A 16,386-nucleotide genomic window follows, 5' to 3' on the forward strand; every position below is an offset into this window, starting at 1 on the left:
GTAGGTAGTAGGTAAGAAAAGAACTCTTGTTTTACAGTATTTTTGTCTAAGATTAATACATTTTTTTCACGCCATGCTTGTCTTGTTTTATTTATTGTCCCTGTTTTATCCTTACTCATGTTTACTGCTTGGTTCTATACTACTAAAATACAGCATAATTCTATAATTTACTTGGATTTTGTTACCTAAATCGTTTGAGTTTTATCATATTACATTTTACGTTTAGGATTAGTTTTAAACTATGCTTACGCATATAAAACCAACAACAGAAAATTTTTTGTTGTATGTATATAAGACAGAGCCAGCGCATGCGGATGTGTTAGTTTCATCTTATGAAATTTTTAAAATCCTTATATTTAAATTTCCTTGCTGGATTACTCTATTTCTTATACACTTGATTATTAACAAAAATAATATTTTATTTTCGAACCATTAAGGAGCTTGCTGACAATGTGAAAAATGGTTTACATAGATGAATACGTAAGAGTCGTCTTCGTGGTTTATAGTATGTCAAACCAAATAGTATATGATTCTGTCGCGTGCCATATAGAAAACCATGATAATAAATCAGTTTAGGATCATAAATATTACTACTCTATCGATCATACAATGTATAAAGACGTCTTGCAAAGATATCTTAGCTAAGATACTAATATTTTTGACCGAAATTGTAAAAGTGCTATTTGGTTTCATAAGACTGACATCATACAGATGTACTGAAAATGTTCCTTCAAAAATATGACCATGTATATCAGCGTACATTGTGACTGTGCTATATCTATTTATGATAACTTAATCAGAAAAATAGATCTGAATTTCAACTTTCTAAACCATTACGCCATAAGCAATCATATTTTTGTATAACTGAGGTAATTTTGCATTCTATATAATATTATATCTTGGTTGTTTTTGTCTGAAAAAATGGAAAAATAATTATTTGGTGTTCTTAAAATGCCATTTTAGATCATAGTTTTTTAATTGAAAATTCGTAACTTTTTAAACCTGGTTGCTAAAGCAAAGAAAAAATAAAATAAATGTTTCTGCTGTTAAAATTCATGTTATTTATTTAAATAAATTACTTTTTCTGTGTAGTCATATCCAATAGAACATACATACACCTATAGATTGGAGTTTTTATAGTATTTGGTTTGTTAATACTCATATCAATTTATATATTACTATGTTTTTGCTTGTGTTACGTTTTATCCATCAATATACTTTTTCTATGCACTCTCACATTTTATCCGGCAAATTCATGAAGGAATAAAAACAGCCGCGTACTCACTTGAATACAATGTATCAATTTGAATGTTTTCTATGCCACGTGAAAACAATACAAATATTTGCAATAGGTACACTCAAATATTTATAAATTATAAATATTAAATATTGTAGTTTAAATAGTAATTATAAGGCTAATCATACTAAAAATATACTAGATAAGATTCTGAATTTTAGAATTACTTTACCTAATTATCTTTAGTATCATTGTATAATTTGTATAACTACCTAATGGAAACAATTAAGTTAAGCGAAATGTTTCTATAAATATATATTTCAAAGTGCTAGACAATGACAGTTTCAACTTTATGGTTTATATTTCAATACTAAGTTATGTAAATGTATGCACTAATCGCATTTTTGAATTTTTATAAGCTTCTCAATATCGAAATATTTTTAATATAACTTCCACGCAATTAAAATATTAATAGTTTTTAAATCAAAAATTAAATCTAACAAACGTTTAATATTATTTCGTTGATCAATTTATCTTCTATTTTATAGTATATTTATTTCAATAAAGTTTAATAGTAATGAAAGCGATTGAATTTAATTATTAATAAAAAACAATATAAATTGCAACATAATATTATAAAGTGTATTATTTAACAAAGTAATTTTGGTTTATAAATAATGAAAATGTAATAAAGAATATTTATATCTAGGTAAGTACTTGTATATTAATTATTACAATGATATTTTTAACGTATTTTAAATAAATCTATTAAGGTAATTTAAATTCACCCGATGATTTAAGGAAAGAAATTTAAAATAAAAATGAATTATACAATTTTTCATTGTATTTGATGAGTTTTTTAATGAAGAAGATAAAAAAAAATATTTTATATTTTAAATTAAATTCAAATCCTTGTTTTTCATAATATAATATTGTTTATATTTATTTGTTCTATAATCACAGTTAATTTTATATAAATGAGTTATGTAAATATAAATTGTATTAACAATTAACATGCATTAAACATGGTTTATTGTAAAACGTTAAAAAATGGTTTACTATTAACAATTATTTAAATTATTTATTTATTTATAAATGTATGTATATTAATTTGTATTGTTCTGTTTGTTTTATACAATTTATGATTTTTATTAGTTTATACCTTAAGAAAAATTTGATTTTAAGTATCTGGATTATTTTGTTAAATTATTGTTTAATTTATCTTCAAATATTTTTTTAATTTCCACACATTATTTTCACATGTAGTTTATATATAATGATATAATATATATATATGTCACATTGTTTATCCTTGCTGTTATAATATTTATAAAAAGAAAAAGAGTGAGGGAGATATTTACTATTCTGCTATTTGTTATGATGTTTAGAAAAGCTGATCGGTAATCTTGTTTACATTTTAATTTTTCTGCAATCAATAAAAAAAATTATTTGATTCTAAGCTTATTAAGTATTTATAAATTATTGTTTAGCTTAGTATATAATCTAAACTAATATCACTTTTATCGTATTTGAAAAATAATGTTTTTCCAATATCGAAAAGGTTGATATTTCCTATTTATAATTAGATAAAATAGAATGATAAAGATGTGATATTTGTTTTATAACTAGAAAATAAGTAACACAAAAATTCCAATTGTATTAAATAAGCTTTTAGAAATCTGAACTAATAATCTTATTTCATACAGCTAATTTCAAATTGTTAAATATATTTAGGTTTTATGATTTCAATAAATAATAACAAACTTACAAGCACGTTTAAACGTCACTTGTATAGCTATATGACATACAGAAACATAGTATATAAATAGTTAGCAGCTACAATGATTTATATGTTAACTTATTTACTTTGAGTTTCCTTTATAATATTAATAACATCATTTTACACAAAGTCATTAGTCTTTTCATTCTAATTTATTAAAATCTTATTATATCCGTTATGAAGTAAATCCTATATTCGATGAAGTTTAATCCAATAATCATATTTATTTGTATAAGTTTGTTAAACGTACCAGAACAACTATACAAATTGGCATGAAAAAATATTCATATGTAAACTATTGTTAAAATAATATAAATTATTAAATAAATTTATTTTGTATTTATTTTGTTATTATATTTTATTTTATTTTTTTCTAATACCGCTGTAATTAATAATATAGGTTTAAGCTTTTATTGTTATAACCTTATTATATATTCGTTTTTTTTATCATTCATTTCCAAAAATATCAGAATCATTTAATTTATTCATTATTTACTATGGATATTTTCAATACATCTGGTTTTACGGCGTTTTAAAATATTTTTAATAGTTATTACACCGTAAATGTTGTGTTAGATTTATTTATAAAGGGTGATTATAATTGAAACTTGATATTTAAAAAGACATATACTTAGAAAAAATGAGTCAAGTTTAGACAGATGATTTGTTTTTAATGTATACATACATAAGTTGTAATTTCAATATTTAGTGTATTGATGTTGGTCTTTAATTTTTTAGCTGCTACTGTGTATTTATTCCAGCTGATACAAATCAAGTTTCAACTTTTATTGATATTCGGAGTACCAGAAACTTTTTAAGTAGAATAAAATATATATAGCTTTATTCTAAATATACGTGCGGATTTATTGTAAACCAACGGAAGAAAGTAAGTTCAATCGTCACAGTCTACCGACAATTTCCCGAGGGTATTTAGCTGTATATTTTTATTTTGTACTTGACAAGTCGAATAAGGTCGATATAGTTTTTTTTTCAAACCACCGATTTCCTTTATATTGTGACTTGTTGATTTATTCTGGACCATTATTTATGCACATACCGTCATTTTTCTTAAAAATGCATTTACATCCGTTAAAATATATCCATCAAAACTAAAATTATTTTGAAAATTTTCAATTTAAATGCGCATTAGTATAGTTATTTATATACACAACCAAGTTTTCATTACAAACAACTGTTATGTTTATTTTGATTGTATTTCACTTAGAAGATTATAAGATAAACTCAGGACTTATTTTTGAACATTTATTTTTATTTTTTAAAACAATAGTTTAAAAATAAATTGACAGTTTACACACACACACACACACACACATATATATATATATATATATATATATATTTTATACATGTGTTTTTTTTATTTAACCTCAAGAAATTCTGCGCTATCCACTTCTTAGGATGGGGTATCATATTTAAATCTAAAAATATTATGTACACTATAATATTGATTTTAAAAATGAAACAATCCTCTATTGGATAAAAAAATATTGAATGAATATTTTTTATAAACCCAAGTATTGACTGCATATATCATATTATTAATATATTAAGATAGATATATTAAATTATACACATAAAATTTAAAGCTAATTGGGTATTACTAACCATCAAAATCTAAAATGACTGTAACTGCCTCAACGATTTTTTGAATCATTTAAGATTCTTTTAAATTCATGATTTAAATTAATGATATATGTTTTGAAGCTAACCAAGTTTAGAATTTGAATGGACCCCATTTATTCAGTATTATTTTCTATAACAACATATCAGAGTTATTTTAAATATGTTCATGGTTATAATAAAATTGCATTTATTAAAGATATCTGTAGTATCAATTAAACGATATTTACACATGTACGTGTTCGTTATTAAATATAATTTACAATATTATGCCTTTATTATAGTATTACATTTCGTAAGTTCTAATCAAATTAAAAACCATGTTATTACAACAATTATTTTTTTTTACTGTAAAGACATAGCTTATAATGATTTTAAATAGAATATAAAATATCATATTATCCATGGTATTGCTAATATTTTAAAAATCGTAAATCATTTTTCTAAAAATATTAATTTTAGTTGTATTTTTAATCACTTTAATTTCTACTCATTTTAAAAGATTTTACTTTTATAAAAACTATAAAACTGTTGTTTATCGTTCATATTACATATTAATTAGGTGTGTATACTACGGTTTGTGGTATTACGCGATTAAATCAGCCCTTTAATTCAATTAAAATATAATTTTAATATCCATATTTTAGTTAAATAATATTCGCATAGTAAAAAAATGTTCAAATAATGAATTTATTTCTGATATTTCTAATGTAGAGTAAATGCGATTTAATTAAAATCAGATTAGCTTACTCTTCATTTTTACTCTATTAAATGTTTAAGTATTTTCTTGATCATTACAATATTTACTGTATTAATTCACTTTTTAAAGTACTGCTTGTTTCGTCAAAAAATATCTTATGCACTGTTCAATAATGGTATTTTTCAAACAAAAAGAAAATAAATACACGCTATCGTTGATAACTGTATTATATAACATCCCTCACTACGACATATATTTAACTGCTACATATTCATCCTTATAATACATAAATGTATACTATATATTATACTTTTCCATGTATAATATATATATGTTACGTATTATTATTACATCCTATTTATATCTTATCGTATATTTTATCCAATATAAAATCATAATTCAATTACATATTCAATTCATTGAATCCCCGTATAATTCATCAATAATATAATATTATAAATATTTACATAGTTCATAGTAGAAAAAAAAGAACCTGAACTATTACATTTGATTTACATAAAATAGCAGTACTTCTATTCACGTATTAATTTCATTATCGGTCACATAATATTTGTATTGGTTAGGCTATAAGTTCTTAATTTTGATAATTTAATTTGCAGTACCTATTATTAATATATAACAATGGTTTCCACAAAATGGTGAAATTATGGCATGTCATGGATAAAATTAAGTTGAGTCCCAAATATTGAATTGGATCTCGCAAATACTTTTGGGTTATCGGAGTTGAGTCCAACCAATATTGTTGGGTTATTCAAGTTGAGTCATTTTCTTTAACTGATATAATAAGTTTTCATTAAAAAATAATAATAAATAAAGGTACTTTTTACTTATATAATAATTTATTATAGACAGCTATAGAAAAATACTAAAAAAAAATTGAAAATTTGTCTTAACTATAAATAATTCAAAAAATGTTAAAATTTGTTGAAAATTTTATCATAATATAGGTATTGAAAATAATAATTTGGGAATTTCAAGTACATACTTATATTATTATTTTTGGAAATTTAACAAAATATTAAACATTGTTTGAAGAGAAATAATTATTTTACGGGTGAATATCTAAATATACACTTTATTTTCACTCGTAATAATTTAATAATTAAGTAAGTATTAACTAATTATGTTTCACTGGCTATATAAGTAGTTACAATACACAGTAGTTGACAATTCTATCTATATGGACTCAATTCAAACACATAAAAGTAGCATGGACTCAATTAAATATCACCACACGCCATAACGTGTATTGCTAAAATTATCAAGTAGACATCCATCCGGGAATTAGCAACACATTTTACATATTTATGCCTATGATAATTTTATAAGTTTATTTGTTTGAATTTCATTGAATTTCAAATGATAAATAAACATAAACTCCCTTTTCTATTTTCATAGAATATAATTAATAACGTAGTTTGATTTATAACATAAATTGTATGGTTATATATACGTTTTCCATTTATGAGCACATATTTCGAGAACTTTGAAAGGATTCAACTTGTCTAAATGTTGCATTTAATACAAATATGGCTTACTAGCAACAAATATATATATATATATATATATATGTATACTGTATAAGTGCATCTGTGTCTTATTCATGTTGTTTATAGACATTCTTTAATTCAAACGAATAAATAACAACAATTTTTGAGAAAAAACGTACTTTTATAAGTGTTGTTTGTATATATATATATAATATAGGACTGTGGATTAGGTCAACATATCATAAATACTTCTGTATCGAATTGCCCAAGCACGGTGTCTCCGATCAACCGCGAGCGTTATGATTTCGACCGAGTTTTGAAATAAAGCTTTCGAAAAAATCTATTTAAACTACCGCCACTCGAGTGGAAACCACTTTTGGCTCACACTAGTCGATTCATCCCTTTGAATAGACATTGTAATACGGAGAACGTGAAACACGGCAACCGGATAGAACCGACCGTAGAAAAATATGATTTACGATTTCTAGTTTTTTTTTCCATTTCCCTTCCGTATCCCAGTGACACGTTTTTACAAAGGATATTTTCTACTGCTGCATTTTCATCGTTAAAAGTTCACGCCATGTAATTTCTAGGTGATTTAAATCTGTCTGCCAGACACGAAATCAGGGTGAAAAGACACCTACAAACAGTTTGGACAACTAACGCGTGTCGTTGCGGTAAGTCAAAGACTTAACACAGCTGAAACTGTAGAAATTCCTTTATCTGCTCTGGACATAATTCATATATGTGTGCGCGTGTGTACGTTAAATTCACTCGATTTTTTTCTTACAAAATTCAGCGACGAATATTAAAAAGCTAACGTCTGATTAAATTTAATATAAATTGTGCATTATTTGAAACGTATCACACATTACAAAAAATATTATATGCTATAATGGTATTGAATTTTTGCGTAGGTATATCCGTTTAAGCAATCATATTTTCATTAAATATTTTACGAAATCCTACATTTTTTTTCAAATGCAAAATTAATTGTAATATATTTTTATACATTTCAGTTATCCCAATAATTTTATATACTGATTGTAAGTAATAAATAGGTACGTTTTATAATGTTTTTTTTTTTTTGCACCTGAAGGTTTTTACAGTACAAAAAATTCAATCTGAGAGTAAAGGCGGAAATAAAAATAGTACTGTACTACTTCAAATCAAAATTAGAAATATTTATAAATTAATTTTATATCTTGATTAATATTGTATACATTTTAAACTATTTTTTTTTTTTTTTTTTTAGTGTAACTCAAAAACGAATAATTGTTGATACTAGAATTGTCATCAAAGTTTGATAAACTTTACATTAGCATTTCCATACAAAGTATACATTTTGAAATATCTTAAAATTTTTGATACCCTAAGCTATTTAAATTATTATTCACGGGTACCTACATGTAAATTCTAATGCACATTATATTTTATTCACACAGTGATAGTTTAAAAAAAATGACATGTTTTCGTTTAAAAGTAATTTAACGAACCGTAATACTAATAAATAATAATAAAATAAATTATTTCAACAAAAACATAAATGTTTTATTAAATATGTTTATAGACTATAGTAATATAAACTGTCTAACTATCTCTATTCAGATTGGTTTTTTGTATTCAATGATAAATTACCATTGCATAAAACTAACATATATTATAATTATACAATATATATATATATAAGTGACTAACTTATTGAATAGGAATACTTGACACATATTGTAGAGCAAAGCAGTAACTTATTTTTCTTTCTTTTCAAATTACCAATATAATATAACATTCTAATAATTTTAATACATTCTTTATAAAACTATGTATCGAAATTAATGGTATTTAATATTAATTTAAATAGTGCATATTTTTCAACTGATAAATATGGATACATTTAAAAAAAAAAATGAAATGAAAATTTAAGTTCTGTAATAATATATTCTCCTATAATGTCCCTATATTACTAAGCATACCTGGGTGTTCAGGTGTTCTCAGAAATATTTAACGAGTGAGATAAAACATTAATGTCTAAAAGTAATTCTTTGGAGAAAATTTCTCTATCCATACTTTATTAATCATAAAATTAAAGCATAATTTCTTAAAAATTATTCAAGCTATATATTAAAAAACATCTAGCAATTATTTTCTTGAAAAATTGAGCACTGATTTTTGCTATTGTAACACTTTTATAAAATCATATGTCCTATGATTAAAATCATAATATTAATAGGTAATATTTTTCTTATAAAGTAAATATTTTGTAATTTACCGAACTTTGTTCGTCACACATTCATTTGTATATTGTTGACTGGATCTCCATTTACTATATTGTTTTTTTGAATTTCAGTGTTTATAGACAAGTTAATTATATTTTAATGAAGATATTTAAATATAAATAATAATAAAATTACATTTAAATGTTTTTGTTATGTATACGTATAAAGTATATTATATAAAAAAAAAAAAATGTTTTAATTTTATATTTAACAATCTTTTTGTCATTATATAGTAAAACACTGTATTATTATTTTATAAGCTAGATCAATAATAATTTATGGAATTCGAAAATGATTACAGCAGGTTTTAAATTATGTTCTTGTATAATATTTTGATATTTTCAATGAAAATGGTTATAAGAAATATATATATATATTGTTCATGGCAATGAGAAAATAATCTTGAAAACATATTAAAATTTGTTTCGTTATTTCTGATATACATTTTTTTTTTTTTTTTTTAATTGACCTATAAAAATAAAATATGTATTTGTTAAATTAAGTATTATTAGGCACATATTAAACATTTCAAGATATATTTTTAAATTTCTAAATGAAATATATTTTGGTTATGTTTGAATCTTGTACCACTGTACCAGTATATGTAATATATAATATATACCTATAATATTATAAAGCATTGATTGTTGCTTATTGTATATGATATAATCGAATCACGAACAGAACAAATACGTGAATAGATTTTTGTTACTTTTAAAATGATGGTGAATTGTCCAATCGGCTTTTCACTATAAAGTTTTTTCAGCCTATGATTCGGATTTCTTTATCTTTCTCAATTTTCAGGTTTTTTGCGTGCACCTATAGCATTGTCATCGCTTACAGGTTACTGTGTACGTGGCGTCCTATTGGGATGAAAAGTTTAAAGGCTAATGTACAGTAACTTAATACAAATAAATAATAGTACTATTGCATTAAATAATATTTTTAAAGCTCAGACTTAATTATGATTTGTTTTCTGAAATATATTTACTGCAGAGTTATTATTAAATAAATTCGTTTTATCAAATTTACATATAAAAAAAATCATTTTAGTATGATAAAATTATTTTTAATTTTATATTTTAGTACAATATAATTTACTATTATATTGTATATTTTTAATATATTGATCCGTATTCTTATAAAGTCAGGTAAATTTATATACAACGATGAACAAAATTCTTATGTTTTATAGCGATAATTTGTCTCGTGCTATATGATTTGTATTACGGCATATTTTCATTAAATATAGTATATACAGAGTCATCCTTTTATCAAACCACACTCATTATTTCAAAATCTATGAAATTTTTTGAAAATATTTTTGTTTTACATTATTTAAAATATAACAACATTAAAAAAAATATATATGTATTTTTCCAATATTTTTTTCACTATAACTTTTAAAGTATTTTACTTTTTTGAATAAAAATGTATATTTTTAACTTTGTGCTCTAAAATAGAATATTTTAATATATAAAAACCGAAATCTGGACTAGTAGTTTATAAGTTATAAGTATTTATATCATAAGTAAGCGAAATAAAAAAAGTAGACTAACATTTTAAAGGGTACATCGTACCACTCCACTCCACACAATAAAGCTTTAAATATTATAAATCCATAAACTACTAGTCTGAAATTCGATTTACATATCAAAATATTCTAAAAATATTCTGCTTTAGAATAAAGAAATTTAAAATGTGCGTGGTCATTCAAAAAAATAAAAACTTAAAAAAATATAAGGATAACAATATTAAAAATTTAATTTTGTTTAAATGTTTTTTTTTTTATTTTAGTATAAAAAAATATCAAGAAAAACTTTAATATATTTTGAAACAATAAGTATTGTTTGATAAAATAATCAACCTGTATAAGTATATACTATATATATACACAAATAATGTTGTAAATATCATAATTTTAGCTTGATCATTTTCAAGTTAATAATGCCATTATAAACTGATAAACTGAAATCATGATAGAAAATAATGTATATCTTAGTACTAATGATTCTTACATATTGTAATAGTGCCACTATGACAATATTTATAAAAACTTGAACCATGAGACAAATATCCTGAGTTAGCGGATATTATAATATGCGAAAAATTTAACACCATAAAAATTAGAGTTGTTGGCAGCCACGATTTACGAGCATAAACGCATGGTTTTTATAAATTGAATTAAAGAGTTTTTTGTATTTATCTAATGAATTTGTACCTTGAATAATTTTGTGTAAGAGTATAAGCAATCAATTAAATTATATTCAATGCAACACTACGGATATCAAAAACTTATATTTTGCTATACCATTGAACCAAGGTATCAATAGTTTCTGATAATTTTACATCTATATTTATTATACATTGATATTTATCATTAATGTTGTTAGTACATGTTCAGATTCGACTTCAATAATATCACTAGTTAGTTTTTTTTCTCTTATAAATCCTACCTAGTGAACACCACATATCGAAAAAATAAATATATTTAAACATAATTCAATTTTCTAATAACTGCGATTGTTCATGAGTATTTAAAAGAATATGGTGAAAATATATTTTCTACAGATGGACATGTGCGTAAAATAAATGCCAATGGTGAGCCAAAAATATACTATTTTAATAAAAATAAATGTATGTCACGTCATTAAATTTAAAACCCGGATGATTATGATATGAACAATTTTGTAAGAGAATATTGAACAAATTTTCGATACAATAAATACATTTAGGTAGTTCAGTTATTTATGGGGCGAGAGGTTCTGTCTATTTTTTCTAAAAATGCACTATAAACCGCTATATATTTATGTTATGCGTCTGACCTTTGCCACAAAAATACTTGATAGTAATAACACAACGAACAATATTATAATTTATAATTTATTGTCGGTAAACGTCTGCGCTGCGCTGTTACAATCGATTGGACTAACGCAATCGTTGAGAAAAATTATTGTTGTATGCACGTGTAGTTCGTGTAAAACTATGAATCGTGGGGATAGACTTGTTCGTGCAGGTCACGAGTAAATGAATTTTTTGCCTATCCGATACGAACCAAACGCAAACAATCGAAAAAAAAAAACGCTTATCTCCGCACGGGCTACCGCAGTTATGTCGTTGTTTATGCCATATAGTAAACATATACTTGTATGTATATTGAGCGATCCAAACGGTGATTTGAAATATATATCAACGTAAAAAAAACTTAATGTTTGTCTAGTAATGATGTTATATATTTATTAAATTAATAATTTCAAAACAAAAATTAAAACAATATTTTATGTGTAATAAGTTGGTTATGACCTTATAGATTAAATATAATTAAAACTTATCAAGTGATTTTGTGACATGTTTCAAGTATCACGGTATCCCTAACTGTCAAACTATTTGCTTACCCATGTACTCTAAATTGTCTGATGGTTCTTGTGACAAACCTCTCATATATATAGTCTCATTGAGACGATTGATAGCTTTTAGTGGTGATTATGGCAACAAATTATAATATGCTTTTTAATAATATTTGTTATGATAAGCGACCTGTTTTCTTTAGGTGCTTATTGATATGAACATTTTTTTCTCCACTAAGACGTAGTGCTTACACTGACGTTAGTATGTTAGTATTGTTAATTGACTAATTTTTATTTTATACCATACCTTTTCACGTGTTAGTTATATATGCTTATAATATGACGAAATTTGGTTCATGGCTTTGTGAATAAGCACACTAGACAATGAAACATAACGGTATTTGAATAAATGTATGAATAGTAATTATAGTTATTAATTTCATACGTAAAATAAGCTTAACATATCTATAACACAGCTAATATATTTTTCATAAATTATAAAAAACACAAATAAATATTAATTTTGTAAAAGAAATCTATATAGAATATAGTAAAAATCGCTTGAAATTAATTATTATTCGGATTTATATGTGTTTTAAAAAAATCAGTATCATGAATCTGTTTTATCACACTCTGCTAGATAATCCTAATATGTTTTTACCTTCGCAATAGTCATATCGCTCATACCAATATTGTTGCATAATTCTAATTATATTGCATATTTTAATTTAATATTTTAGCTGCTAATTTATTGTATTAAAAACCAATAACACGTGTACCTGAAATTGAGGCATGTATAGATTCAAATATAGGATAATATATACTAACAATGCCAAGTACACAAAGTTATGCATAATAAACTTATTAAAAAAAAAACATCAGGAAATTTTATCGGAAATATTAAAAGTAAAAATGGAAATGGTAATAATTTTAGAACTAAATTCTGATGTCATCACCATGTTTAGCTTACCAATAAATTATATATAATTCCTCTCCAAAAAAATTGCTACAAATTTGGGTGTCCGGCCATATATTCAAAGAAATGATAATACGTAAAAAAAAAACATTCGTACAAAATGTATACGCATTGAATTTTAAAATATGCAAAATATGCAAAATTAAATTTTGTATTTATAGAACAATAATATCTTGAAAATCAACTTTACATCTCACTTATTTCAAATTTAGAATTAAATTTTTCGACAATATTATGCAAAATTATCGGATTTTCTACCTTGATTATTATTAAAACGGTATTTGAATAATTTTTAACACTGACCGTTATTTATGTTACCATGTTAAAATTACACGGTCGTCCCTATATATTATATTTTTATAACAGTACTGTATTTTATTAGATTTAAATGTTGTATGCAATACAAGCAACATTATCTTCATTCATCAATGTATTTTGGGTTTATTTTGAAGGAAATAATCTTTCATAAATGTATGCTGACGCAAATATTGAGTTTATTCGAAACACGCCAATTTTTAATAATGCATACAAAATATTATTTCGAGTAGATGCCATGATTTCCGAACTTTTATAATTGGCAACTTTATTATTTAGAAAATAATAAGATACTTTTTAAAATATTTTTTTTTTTTATCTAATGCAAAGTTACACAGTAAAATAAAAATATTTGTACATGTCATTACTCGTTAACATGAATTGAACAACATTACATGGTTTAACATCTTTGTAATTTATAAATACAGAATTTACAGTTACGACATTGTATACATTTATGTTAACTGATTCCTCTGATAAATACAACATTATTGCATCTTTTTTCACTTTTATTTATCATTCAGAAGCTTCTGTGCATGTGAAAATTAGCCATTCTTGCTCTTTTTATTTTGTTGGAAAATCGTTTTTTTTTTTTTTTTTTTTTTGAGAAGGAGTGCCACATCTATATGCTGAATATCATTGTTTATTTAGTAGTTTATTTATATCAAAGTTCGACTTTTATTTCCAAATTTTTATTTTTTAATTAAACTAAAGCTTGAAAAGTTAATTTTAAAGTCAGCAATGTTATTGTTTTAGAAAAATATTATATAAGTGAGTGTAATAAAACAATTATATCATCATTATTATTATTTATTTATTTATTTATTTTTTTGATTAATATAGATGTGTTGTTTTTTTTTTTTTTGGCTAGTAGCAATGTAATTTTTTTGACCAGTTTCGTAACGTAATCAATTTCTTTACATTTACATGACACTCAATTTTATTATTAGTACACACGTTAAATCGGAATTTTTGTAAGGTTATCTATTGAAACTAATGATTAATATAATAACGTTAATATAGTCACCTTGTATTTTTTTTTTTTTTTTTTTTTTTAAACACAATTTAAAAAAAAAACATACAGGTTTTTCTAAACGAAAATTATATCAAGTAGTTTCACAGATTTATTTTTTATTGCAGTACCTATGTTTCATTTATCATCCGTTGAATAATATGATTACATTACCATAGCAACCTCGTATATACACTTTTGTTTTTAACCATATGTTATTGTCAGATAAAATTAAATATTAAAAATTTGTTTGCGCTCTTGTAACACTATTTTTTTTGACCGATTTCGTATTACAGTACCTACCTTATCTCTAGCAATCTATGCTTATTAATATAAATTCAGTACCATAAAATAAAAAGAAAATACAAATAAATTTTATGTCTAATAAATTAAGAAAAATTATATACATAATAAAACAATCAAGAGACATATCACCAGTGAAGAGAATTTGAAAAATATATTTAAAATTATTTGAATCAGTAGTTACATACAGTATAATAGGGCGGAGAGAGGCAAATGATAATGTTCTAGTACAGCTTCAAAATTTCAAAATTTAATTATAAAGGTTGTGACTTTACAAGTAAAAAAAATTTGAGATATCCAACAAAAAAAAAAAAAAAAAACTATATGAAGATTTTAACGTTCTTAATATTAATAACTTATACATAAAAATTATTACCATATGCTTAAAAAAACATAACTGATGATCTCCTATTAACCATGAAGTTAACACTAGACACGCAGTTAATAAATTTTCTTTGGACTGGCCGAAAAAAACTGGAGGCCGTAAAGTATACCATTTTTTGGAAACTCAGGTATATAACTAAATGTCTATTCATTTAGCTAATATTCTGCCTTTACTAGCATTTAAAAAAAACATATTGTGCATTGGCTCCAACATGAGCTGTATGCTGCGATTAAAATTTAAAACGTTATATTTTAAATATGTAACACTTTATTAAGAATACTGTACTCGGATAACCCTGGGTCTCCACAAGAATTTTCTCGACAAGGCCCAGTAATCTTTTTTATTTCAAATAAAAATAAAAAAATATCAATCTCGCTGATACATTTTTTTTTTTTTCGTAATTACAATAAGTCTTAACATAACCATATCTATATTATGATTCAGTAATATCCACGCAGCAATAACAGTTTCAAGTAGATCGCTACGTTTTCTTTCCATTAACTATTAGCATCACTATTGCGTTTAACCAAACTATATCGACACGTTTGTTCACAGGAAGTGGGAAATGGCCGCAACGGCGGCTGCAGCGACCACGAGAGCGGCGGCGGCGGCAGCGGACACGGTTCCACGGAGTGTACGTCACTCGCGGCGAAAACCAGTGGAACGTTTGCTGCGGCCGTCGCCATTGGCGGACGTGTCGAACGACACCGGTACGGCTTTATTGCGGGAAGATCACCGACAAAACCGCAGCTCGCCGGTGTGGTGAAACCGACCGCGGCCGTTATGGCGTGATGGTCTACCGCGGCGAACACGAGAAACCCGCGGCCGCGGCGCCGGTGTATCGCGCGTCCTGAGCGCGTCCGTGCCGGTCGTGCCTGCGCCGGTGACGGCGACCGCGGCGGTAAC

At 24.8% G+C, this 16,386-nt stretch overlaps 1 long non-coding RNA gene across 1 annotated transcript in view; it reads left to right on the forward strand.

Annotated features, from left to right (window-relative positions):
* LOC112604130 overlaps positions 1-16,302 on the forward strand; it is a 64,258-nt gene extending 47,956 nt beyond the window's left edge. The window contains exon 3 of the long non-coding RNA XR_003115206.1: positions 16,036-16,302. This is a non-coding gene — a long non-coding RNA (uncharacterized LOC112604130). The remainder of the gene's footprint in view (positions 1-16,035) is intronic.
* Positions 16,303-16,386: the final 84 nt, after the last annotated feature.

Source organism: Melanaphis sacchari, unplaced genomic scaffold (genome assembly GCF_002803265.2).
Source record: "Melanaphis sacchari strain LSU unplaced genomic scaffold, SCAv2.0 Contig11_pilon_pilon, whole genome shotgun sequence".
NCBI classification, from domain to species: domain Eukaryota; kingdom Metazoa; phylum Arthropoda; class Insecta; order Hemiptera; family Aphididae; genus Melanaphis; species Melanaphis sacchari.